General features: G+C 37.9%; 1 pseudogene; it reads right to left on the bottom strand.

Moving 5' to 3' along the window:
- LOC139744120 (proteasome adapter and scaffold protein ECM29-like) overlaps positions 1–12,957 on the bottom strand; it is a 394,771-nt pseudogene that overhangs the window by 367,980 nt on the left and 13,834 nt on the right.

Genomic DNA, 12,957 nt, shown 5'->3' with positions numbered 1-12,957 from the left:
ACGGAAATATTCTGCTCCGTATATTTTGTACATGCTAAGATAAATAACCGATTGTTGCTTTTACATTTGGAAATGATTAACGGTATCAATCGGCTCAGTTACAGACGCTAAAATAAATAACGGATGTTTCCTTTCACGTTCGGAACTGAATAAGGATAACATTCTGCTCTGTAAGATGCTAAAATGAATGTCAGTTGTTTGATTTTACATTTGAAAATGATTAACGGTATAACATTCGGCTCTGTAAGGTGCTAAAATACTTGTAAATGTTGGATGATTGCTTTTACAATCAGAAATGAATAACGGTAACTTTCGGCTATTTACAATGCTAAAACAAATGTCGGATGTTTACATTTTAATGTCTACAAAATAATGCTCCCACTTTCTCATTTCAAACGTAAGTTTTGACTACCTAAATAGGCATCAACTTTTATAACAATCTATAAACCTATGTTAAATCTTAGAACTCAGAATAAGCCATACGTTTTTATATATAGGCTTTTTTATTTTATTTGATTTTAAACATCATCATTTTCCCAAGTATTCCAGTTTCTTTTCCCATGATTGAAATCAGACTGTCTGCCATATGATGATTGCTAAATGTCTCGCTGTGTGTCGATGTGCCGATGTGCGAAACACGCGCCATGTGCTCTTGCCTTGTTTGAGGCTACTTCAAGTTCAATGAATCGAATGCGCCGCAGCTGCGCTTTATGGCTTGATTGTTATTTTTTCGTCTAAATTGCGCGACTCTTGACATAAAAAAACACAAAGGAAATTATATAAATGCGATTGAAATATATGCTTTAGTTACGTGATAAATATTAACAATCATGTCATGAAAGAAAAGAATTTCGGACACTTTGTCACTTCACAGAGACGTTTAGTTAAACTAAATGCAGAGTTGATAAAGCATGGATGCTGCTTCGATACGACAGTTGCACTATTTTTTCTTCTTCATCATCTTCGTTTTCTTACAACATTCTTCTAAATTGCTTGATTTTTTTAAGAACAGAACAACAAAAAATGAGACGAAAGGAAATAGTGCAAAGATGCAAACCTTCACTTTAGTTACATGATAAATAACAACAATTATGTCATTGTATGATGAAAGAAAATATTATAATTTCGGACACTGGAAGTCACATTTTCAGCACCGCAAAGTTAAAGGACAAGTTCACCTTCATAAACATAAGGATTGAGAGAATGCAGCAATATTAGTAGAACACATCAGTGAAAGTTTGAGGAAAATTGGACAATCGATGCAAAAGTTATGAATTTTTAAAATTTTTGTGTTGGAACCGCTGGATGAGGAGACTACTACAGCTTGTGAGTCATATGCGTACAACAGTATAAAGAAAATGTAAAGAAAATTCAACATATTTTCACTTTTTTCGCATAATAAAAGAGCACTTGACTTGCCTCTTTCTAAAGGCAGGGGGAATAATATTACCCATAACATTTGTCGCGAGTCGGGGGGAATGTGTACTTTTTTGAAAAGATGAAATTTTGTGAAATTCTCTTTATATTTTCCTTACATTGTTGTACGCATGTGACATCCAAGTTATTCACACACTGCAGTAGTCTTCTCATCCAGCGGTTACTGCACAAAAAACTTCAAAGATTCATAACTTTTGAACGGATTGTCCGATTTTCGTCAAACTTTCAATGATGTGCTCTACTAATATTGCTACATTCTCTCAATCCTTATGTTAATGAAGGTGAACTTGTCCCTTTAATCTATAAACGCTGCTTTGATACCGCGATGACGTTTCTGTTATACTTCCATCAATATTTTCTTCTTTTTTCTTTTCTTTTTTCAAAACTTCTTCCTTTGCTCATTTTTTCTTCTTAATCGTGTGAGACTTGAAATAGAGAAAGAAACTCACAAAAATAAAGGATGAAAGCGATGCAAACTTGCACTTTATTACGTGACAAGTATCAACAATATTGTATTAAAGGAAAGATAATTACAAAGACTTTTAGTCACATTTTCAGCAACACAAAGTTAACGTAAAACGCAGCTTTTATGGTGGGTTTGATGCTTCGTTATAGGCTAGTAGCACCAATAGTTTTCTTCCTTTTTTCCCTTCAAAATCAGTGCAATCCTTAAAATAAAAAAGAAAACGCAAAGCAAAGTGTAAAAAAAAAAAAATGATGCAAACCGATACTTAATTAAGTGATAGGTATCCACTATTGTCATGAAAGAAAAGATGATTTCGCAGACTATAAGTCACATTTTCAGCGACGCGGAGCTAAGCTAATCGCAGCGTTGCAGTGTGATACCGGTCCGTTAGAAAAATAAAAAGAAAGTATGACTGGAGTGATACAGGTATATACCCATGTCTGAAATAAATGAATAAAAAAAATCAATCATCTTACCGTTATTCAGAGTTCTAAGATTTAGCAAATAGGCTTATAGATTACTATAAAAGTTAATGCCTGTTTTATTTGATCAAAATTTACGTTTGAAATTAGAAAGTGGGATCATTTGCAGACATTTGTAAACATCCGACATTTGTTTTTAGCATTGTAAAGAGCCGAAAGTTACTGTCATTCATTTCTGATTGTAGAAGCAATCATCCAACATTTACTGATATTTTAGCACCTTACGGAGCCGAATTATACCATAAATGATTTTAAAATTTAAAAGCAACAACCGACATTCATTTTAGCACCTTACGGAGCTTCATGAATGTTATCCTTACCTATTCAGTTCCAAACGTGAAAGCCAAACATCCGACATTATTTTATTATCGTACTGAGCCGAATGTTACTGCTGTCCACTTCCGAAAGTGAAATGAATCATCTGGAAATGATTTTTAGCATCGTACGGAGCCGAATGTTATACTATTTTTTGATTTTTGGACGTCAAGGCAGACATCAGATATTTACTTTATCATCAAACGCAGCTTAATGTTACTGTTATTCATTTCGAAATTTAAAAGCAAACAGTTATTTTTAGCATCGTATGGAGCAGAATATTTACTGCTATTCACTTCCGAACGTAAAAGCACTCATCTGACATTTATTTTAGCTTCTTCCGGAGCTAAATTTTATTGTTATTTATACCTTCGAACGTAAAAAACAAACTTCCGGCATTCATTTTATCATCGTACGGAGTTGAATACTATTGTAATTCATTTCCGAATTTTCAAAGCAAACATCAAACATCAAATTTACCATCGAACGCAACTAAATGTTACTGTTATTCATTTTTCAAAATTTAAAGGCAAACATCCGACAGTTATCTTGGCATCGTATGGAGCCGATTGTTACTGCTGTTCATTTCCAAAAGCAAAGGCAAACATGCGACATTTATTTTATTATCGTACGGAGCCGAATATTACTGCTGTCCACTTCCAAAAGTGAAATGAATTGCCTGTAAATTATTTTAGCATCTTACGGAGCCGAATGTTATACTATTTTTTGATTTTTGAACGTTAAGGCAGACATCAGATATTTACTTTATCAACAAATGCAGCTGAACGTTACTTTTATTCATTTCGAAATTCAAAAGCAAACATCCGACAGTTATTCTAGCATCGTATGGAGCAGAATATTACTGCTATTTCACTTCCGAACGTAAAAGAAATCTGATATTTTATTTTAGCATCTTTCGGAACTGAAAAATATTGTTATTTACTTTCGAACGTAAAAGCAAATATCAGACATTTATTTCATCATCGTACGGAGTTGAATGGTATTGTTATTCATTTCCGAACGTCAAAGGGAACATTCGACATTTATTTTAGTATCTTCCGGAGCTAAATTTTAATAAACGGTTTATTGTTTACATGTATTTACTTTTCGAACGTAAGAACAAACTTCCGGCATTCATTTCATCATGGTACGGAGTTGAATACTATTGTTATTCATTTCCGAATGTCAAAGCAAACATCAAACATTAAATTTACCATCGAACGCAACTAAATGTTATTCTTATTCATTTCGAAATTTAAAAGCAAACATCTGACAGTTATCTTGGCATCGTATGGAGCCGATTGTTACCGCTGTTTCATTTCCAAAAGCAAAGGCAAACATCCGACTTTTTTTGGTGACCCCGGGCCATCGTTAGTGTCGAGCCCTGCATATATAAAATTTGTTACCAACGGAGGGATGATTTCGGACACTTTTAGTACCATTTTTTTAGCTACGAAGCTGTAACGTTATAAAGCGGAGTCGACAGTGCGATATCGCACCAAGTTTGTCCCTTTCTCTCTCTCTTTTTTGCTTTTGTTTTGTTTTTGCATGCTTCTCTCGCACGCGCACGTCGGTGTGTAAGCGCCGTTTCTTCCCCCGACGACCCGACCACATGTTCAGTTTGAGCCACCACGCGTAAATATTTTCAAACAACCTGACGGCACTTTTCCGCCACGCGTACTTCATTTTCTGGCGAGGACGCTGTACGTACGGGAACCTGTTCCCAAGATGAGGACAAGAGTGCCTGCTTTCGTGGCCTAAATTCATGTTTCTTTGTGTTATAAAGTCCCCCAAAAATGGGTTTGATAAAAAGTTCAGAGTTTATTCTATCGGCACTTGTTCTTTTTCTGTTGGATGAATTCGTATATCACAGTATTTTTTAACTCTGTTCTGATTTAGTTTGCCTTGCTCTGCTACAAAACTCGCATGAATATGTACATTAGCGTCAAAGCTAATCACAGTAGATATTTGTGTTCGCTGACCCTAGTCATCGCATTCTGGAGCCTGATTTATGTGGAACAAAAGAGCCTGTGAGCCCATCAGTGCATGCTCTCTTCATTCATCGCACCCAATCGATATTTCTATTGTTCAAGGGCACATGTAGTTGACCGTTCTCTGTCGACAGGCAAAAAGAATCTCCTTTGGGGACGTAAAAGGTATTTAGAAAATTGCGGAAGGAACGGGTTAAGGGCAGATTGTGAAAGAGCTGACTCTCAGCTTTAAATGATACAAACAATGTATAACTAGAAATGTCGCTATGCAACCAGTATGCCTCCGCCATAATGCATGGTTCTCCTAATAGGTTTATAGTTACAATGTCTTGACAATGTGTATTGACAGTTTCACGACAAAATATCAAAATAACACGCTTGTCACAAATGTGTTTGAACATTCACTTTGAACTAAGTTTGCTATAAATTGTGTAAGAGTGCAGGTGTTTGGGGATTTGAGGATCTTTACTTGACTTTTGACCAGGGGCTTTTATAAGTTTATGCATTAAGTAATTTTCAAGGTATGGAGAAAAAGTTTAATTTGAGTATTAAATACAGGTAGTAAAATTTTAGCACTTTAACTGGCCTATGAACCTCCATTTTGACCCTATGACCCTAAACTTCCCACGAGAATTCCTGAATAGATTACTGTAGAACATGCATTTTTACTCCTAAGTTTTTATGATGATACCTTGAGTCACTTTTGAGATATGAAGAAGTGAAATCTAGCACTTTCACTTGACCTTTGACCTTGTGGCAAGAAACTTCGCGGAGAATCTCTATTGGGTAATACATGACATTTGTACACGTGTATATCAGGGCTGCACACTGGCGCCGGTCCGACGGTCAAAGACCGGTAAAAAGTCACTGTCGGACCGATAACTTTTCAGGAAATCCACAAGTTACCAGTCCGACATGACCAGTAAAAAATAGCATTGGCGGGGTTAGTAGAAAGAAAAAGAGCAGTCCCGATCAGGGAGAAATGGAATGCAATATACCGCATTGTTCAACAAGTGTTTTGCAAGTTTTCGTTTATGTCTACCGGAGTAATTTGTACAGTAAAACATTAGTTTTGAGCATTAGCAGTAGACACTACGAGTTGGTTATTCACGCTAGCTTGCGCATTGGCGCTGCTCACGTGCTGCCATGCCATGCAATACATGGAAAGTACGTGTATAAGTACGGTAACTGCTGGGGGGTGTTTCATCAATGTTTGTCAGTGCTGACAACTTGAATCACCATAGTAACTGTCAGTGACCAGAGCATCTCAGCCAATCAAAACCAAGGATTTTGCTGAAATTCTCAACTGTCAGCGCTGACAAACGTTGATGAAACACCCCCTGAAATGCATACCGGTACTTCCCGACGCGCTTGTTCGTTCATTTGCTTGTGATCAGCGGTCATGCCAGACAAGCTGGTGTATGTATTGATAGGCCTAGAGGTGCACGCATTTCTGTGGTCATTTCACTCATTATTTTTTTTTAACCCAAGATCCGATCCCGGCTTCCCAGCGGGAGTGGCAGTTGACATGTTAGAACTAGTTTACCTGTGCCGATTTTTAGAAAAATTATCAAAAATATTTAGCATTGAAGATAGGCGCAAAAAGGATCACGAAATCGGTCCTGCCATGTACCTTTCCAGATCGCATGCACAAAATGTGACGAGATTATCTGGAGAAAAAAATAATTCATAAAATCATCGCAGTCCCGTTGAAATTTGAGGAAACAATAGGCGCAAAAAGGATCTTGAATTCGGTCCTGCATGCCGTGTTGGTTATCAAAAACGCATGCACAAATGTGAAGAGATTATCGGGAAAAAAATAGGCCTAAAGAATGCATTTTCAACTCTTCTGGTGCGTGCATCACAACAGATTACAGCGGAAATAATTCACGAAATCATCGCAATCCCGCTGATATTTGTGTTAGAAATAAGCGCAAAAAAGATCGTGATATTCAGCCGAAGAGATTATTGGGAGAAAAAAAAGGACACATTTTCAACCCCTTCTGGCGCGTGCATCATAAAGATTACAGCCGAATATCAAATCATCGCAATCCCATTGAAATTTGTGGAAAACAATAGGCGCAAGAAGGATCTCGAATTCGACCCTGCATGCTGTGTATTTTTCAAAAAAAACGCATGAAACAATTCTGAAGAGATTTTCAGGAGAAAAATAAAGAATGCATTTTCAACCCTTGTGGTGCGTGCATCACAAAAGATTACAGCCGAAATAATTCATGAAGTCAACGCAATCCCGCTGATTTTGAGGAAGAAATAGGCTAAAAAAGGATCATGAATTCGGGCCGACCGTGTCGTATATCTTTTAGGAACGCATGCACAAAATGCAAAGAGATTATCGGGAGAAAAATAAAAGACAAATTTTCAATGCCTTTTGGCGCCTGCATCATAAATGTTACAGCCGAATAATAATCCATGAAATCATCGCAATCCCGTTGAAGTCTGAGGAAGCAATAGGCGCAAAAAGAATCACGAATTCGGCCGTGTTGTATATCTTTTAAGAACGCATTTACGAAATTCGAAGAATCTATCGGGAAAAAAAATAAAGGACACATTTTCAGCCCCTCTTGGTGCGTGCATCATAAAGATTACAGCCGAATAATAATCCATGAAATCATCGCAATCCCGTTGAATTTTGAGGAAACGGTAGGTGCAAGAAGGATCTCGAATTAGGGCCTGCATGTTGCGTATTTTAAACTAGAAGTGTCGCTACGGCAACTAGTATGCCTCCGCCATAATGCATGGTTCTCCTAATAGGTCTATAGTACAATGTCTTGACAATGTGTGATGACAGTTTCACACAATTGGCAAAATATTAAAATGACAGGTTTGCCACAAATGTGCTGAATGTTCACTTTCCTACAACTAGGTTCAATTGGATGAATGATTAAAACGTCAGAGTACAGGTATTTGGGGAACTGATGATTTTTACTTGACTTTTGACCCTTTTATAAGTTTATGCATTGAGTAATTTTCAAGGTATTGAGAAAAAGTATAATTTCAGTATCAAATGGTAAAATAGTATTATCTAAACCTGGCCTTTGACCTTTGACCTCACAGTTCCAAAGAGAAACACTGTTAGGTAGAACATACAATATGTAAGTTTCATGATGATACCTTGAGTTACTTTCAAGATATGGAGGAAAAAGTGCAATTTCGCACTTTCACTTGACCTTTGACCTTTTGACCTTTGACCTTTTGGCAAGAAACTTCCCACAGAATATATATTGGGTAATACATGCATACATCAAGTTTAAAAAAAATCCTTCAGGCATTGCATAAATATAAGGAAAGTAGTGATATTTTGAGGAGTTGACCTTGACCTTTGACCCCTGACCTTTGACCCATGACCCCCAACTTCCCTAGATAATCACTGCCCATCGGTACATGCATATATACTAAGTTCCATGAAGATACCTTGAACCATTTGCGAGATATGGAGAAAAACATGAAATTTCAACCTTTTTTTCACAAAATAACCTGTGACCTTTGACCTTTGACCCCGTGACCCTAAAATCCAAACAAAGTATTATCCCCCCAGGATATACCCTCGTACCAAGTTTGATGTAAAACCACCACACGGTTCTTGAGATATCGACAAATACAAAACGGGACGGACGGACGGACGGACGGACGACCCGAAAACATAATGCCTCCGGCCACTTCGTTGGCGGAGGCATAAAAAACGCATGCACAAATGCGAAGAGATATTCGGGAGAAAAATAATGAATGCATTTTCAACTCTTCTGGTGCGTGCATCAAAAAAGATTTGAGCCGAAATAATTCATGAAATCACTGCAATCCCATTAAAGTTTGAGGAGACAATAATAGGCGAAAAAGAATCATGATTTCGGCCGTATCTTCTAATCCGAGCGGACGCATTTAAGCCTACGGAATGCGGAGAGATTATCGGGAAAATGTAAAGGACACATTTCAACCCCTTTTGGCGTATGCATCGTAAAAGATTACAGCCGTAGTAATTCATGAAATCATTGCAATCCCGTTGAAGTTTGAGGAGACAAGAGGTACAAAAAGAATCATGAATTCGGCCATGTCGTATCTTCTAATCCGAGAGGACCATTTTGGTGTGTTCACCACAAAAGATTACATCCGAAGTAGTTCATAAAATCGTCACAATTCCGCTGATATTTGAGGTAGAAATAGACGCAAAAAGGATTGTGAATTCGCCTGCCGTATATACCTGTCAAGACCGCATGCACAAATGCGAAGAGATTATCGGGAGAAAAATAAAGATCCCCTTCTGGCACGTGCATCAGAAAATAACAGCTAAAATAATTCATGAAATCATCGCGATCCAGCTGACCACCAAGAGTGTGTAATGCGCAGCAAGTTAAGTAACACGTGTTACTCTACGTGCGCCGATGTTTACAAAAAGTCACAAACGCATTTGATACAATCTGATTTTGTTCATAATCATTTTACACTTTAATTCATAAACAAACATTCAATTCTTTTAAAATGGTTCTATGCGCGAAGAAGAGATAGGAGTACAAATCATCACAAATTCGACCCTGCAGTGTACTTTCAAGAACGCATACAAGATACGTGAAGAAATTTTCGGAGGAAAGTTAAAAACCGCATTTCAATCCCTTCTTTTTTCTTTCTTCCTTTTCGTATCAACAAATCAATTCGCAAATGATTCATTTTCATTCCTTCTCAATGTAATTATCCATAAACAATGCAAGTTTACAAAATATTAATCTGTAAAATGTACTTTTTTTTGGGGGGGGTAATATTAGTGTCAAAAAAAAAACCATGAAAATAAATTTGCAAGTCATTTCATGCTTTTTTAAGGTTGTTGTTGACCAGTAAATTTTTCTGTTCGGACCAGTAAAAATTGGTAAAACGGGGTATTTACTGGTCCAACAGAGACAGGTTGGACCGGCAGAAAAAAATGGGTTAGTGTGCAGCCCTGTGTATATACATGTATTCAGTTTCAAGAACAAGACAAGTGCCATGTGTCTCGCCCATTCGCGTACAAGAAATTGTACGCGAATGGGATAACAGATAAAAGGAGATATAAAAGGGTAAAAATTTATGGCAAAAAAGAAACGTGCCATAAAAACTGAACATTGGGCCCTTAAAGTTTGTTGACCCCTGCCTGTGACCTTTTACCTTGTGGTGACCATCCACTCCCCAAGGGACATCTACCATCCAAGTTCGGTCACAAACGGACCTATGGATCAAAAGTTATGACCCATAATAGAAACGCGCCATAAAAACTTAACATTGGGCTCTAAAAGTTCGTTGACCCATGCTTGTGACCTTTGACCTTGTGGTGACCATCCACTCCCCAAGGGACATCTACCATCCAAGTTTAGTCACAAATGGAGTTATGGATCAAAAGTTATGACCCATAATAGAAACGCACCATAAAAACTTAACATTGGCCTCTAAAAGTTTGTTGACCCATGCTTGTGACCTTTGACCTTGTGGTGACCATCCATTCCCCAAGGGACATCTACTATCCAAGTTTAGTCACAAATGGAGTTATGGATCAAAAGTTATGACCCATAATAGAAATGCGTAAAACTTAACATTGGGCTCTAAAAGTTCGTTGACCCCTGCTTGTGACCTTTGACCTTGTGGTGATCATCCTCTCCCCAAGGGACATCTACCTTCTAAGTTTAGGCACAAACAGACCTATGGATCAAAAGTTATGACCCATAATAGAAACGGGCCATAAAAACTTAACATTGGGCTCTAAAAGTTCATTGACCCACGCTTGTGACCTTTGACCTTGTGGTGACCATCCACTCCTCAAGGCACATCTACCATCCAAGTTCGGTCACAAACGGACCTATGGATCAAAAGTTATGACCCATAATAGAAACACGCTATAAAAACTTAACATTGGGCTCTAAAAGTTCGTTGACCCCTGCTTGTGACCTTTGACCTTGTGGTGATCATCCACTCCCCAGGGACATCTACCATCCAAGTTTGGTCACAAATGGAGTTATGGATCAAAAGTTATGACCCATAATAGAAACGCGCCATAAAAACTTAACATTGGGCCCTAAAGTTCATTGACCCCTGCCTGTGAGCTTTGACCTTGGGGTGACCTTCATGTATGGTAAAATGTGAAACTTTGTATGACCCCTCTTCCCTCGAAGTTTGATTGCAGTTGAAGTCCAGAGTAAAGAGTTATTGAAGTTTTTGTAGCGTTACGGACAGACGACGGACGGACGGACGGACGACGGACGGACAGACGCCGCAGGCAATCCCTTAGTCTCCCCTCACCTCCGGTGGGCTCGACAAAAATATTGCAGGCATTGCATTTATGAGGGAAATATTGAATTTTGAGGGGTTGACCTTAACCTTTGACCCCCGATCTTTGAACCGTGGCCCCAAATTCCCTACATAATCATTGCCAGTCAGTACATGCATTTGTATTAAGTTCCATGAAGATAGCTTGAACCATTTGCGATATATACATGGAGAAAAAAAAGTGAAATTTAACATTTTCACTTGACCTCCGACCTTATGACCCGAAACTCTCTCTGGAGAATCTTCATTTGGTAGTACATATACACTCAGTTTCAGGAAAATACCTTCTGGCATTGCATAGATTTAGGGGAAATAGTGAAATTTTGAGCATTTGACCTTGACCTTTTGACCTTGAGCATGTACATTGTACACCCAAAAGTTGATAGGCACAACTTCACCCACTCATACACTCATGCCATGTTTCCTTAGGATACCTCAACGTTTTTTTTAATTATGCTGTCCACAAAATTGATTATGGACTAAAGGACAGACAGACGGATGGATGGAAGGACAGACAGACAGAAGGACAGACCTGGATGGACAACCCGAAAAAATATAATGCCTCCAGTGACACTTTGTGGCTGAGGCACTAAATTAAAATGGACTCTGCTGACCTACCTAAAATGTTAGAAAGAAAGCACACACTGTGGAAAAGTGTGTACTGAGGAAAGAGGCTCTGAAGCATAGGGTCTATGCAAGCCCTCATAAGCTGTGCTCTGTCCAATAAATGGGACAAAAAACAGGATGTAGAACTGCTTGGCAACAACAATGAAGCGATTATCAGATTACGCTGAAATTGAGCATGCTTACCATGACTTCAAATGGACTCTCCTATTAAACCTATAGATCTAAATGTTGGAGAGAAAGCACACACTGTGGAAAAGTGTATACGGAGAAAAGAGGTTCTGAAGTATAGGGTCTATATATTCAAGCACTTAATCTTTTAATACCAAGCTGTGCACTAGGAAATGTCCATTAAATAGGACAATCTAGAAATGTCACTATGGCGACTGATATGCCTCTGCCATAATGCATGGTTCTCCAAATAGGTCTATAGTACCTGTTGAAATAGTTGAGAGGACAGTTTCCCTTCATTGGCAAAAAAGGAGAAAAATATAGAACGACATAATTATGTTTGTCACAAATATGTTGAGTGTTTACTTTTCTTGAACTACGTGTACATGTAGGTTTCATCTGAACGGATGGCTAAATTGTTGAAAAGAGCAGGTATTCGGGGATTTGAGCATTTTGGCTTATAATTCTACCTATCTCACGACTTACAGTCAATCAATGCTAAATCAGATTTCAAATAAACTAATGACAAATTCATGAAAAGGCCTGATATTATTCTCTGAATCTTTCTCTACACATTGTACCTTTTTCCTAACACCTTCCTGACTGCTTGACAACTTGAGAAGGACTGGCGGCAGGAACCTGCAGATGACATTTTCTAGCTGTTGATCAGACTCTGCTGCACCGACGCGGAGGAACACTCGGTCAAGCAATTCTGAAAAATGGAGACAAATTTTTGTAAATTCTCATGAGAATAAAATTTTTTTTCATGTCACAGTTACATGTTTTACATATCTGTATCTACATTGTAGAAGCAATTTCACACCACATTAATAGTGTTTTCAAAAGTGTAAACTCAGACAAACAGAATAGCAGAGGATTAATTCTTTCAATTATAAAATATGGAAGGCTCATATGTTTTCACAAATCAAGGATATTAGTCACAGCCACATGCTTAAATCAGTAAAAGGGGATAACATCATCTCAGGGGTTTCCTTTTGATGTGTACAAAATTTCATAGATTCTTGATTTTGACTGAATGAGGAAGACTTCGATATTTTTTGCATCAATTGTTGTACCCTTGTATCAGCTAATTAAAGATAACTCTCAGAGGAAAGAGGTTGCAGATGTGGGGTGATGACATGTTTTTTTGTGTTTTTTTTTTGATTTG

This window comes from Diadema antillarum, unplaced genomic scaffold (genome assembly GCF_040938485.1).
Source record: "Diadema antillarum isolate AM-2024a unplaced genomic scaffold, OU_Dant_1.0 seq00001137_RagTag, whole genome shotgun sequence".
NCBI classification, from domain to species: domain Eukaryota; kingdom Metazoa; phylum Echinodermata; class Echinoidea; order Diadematoida; family Diadematidae; genus Diadema; species Diadema antillarum.
This window is presented reverse-complemented; position numbering and strand designations above follow the sequence as displayed.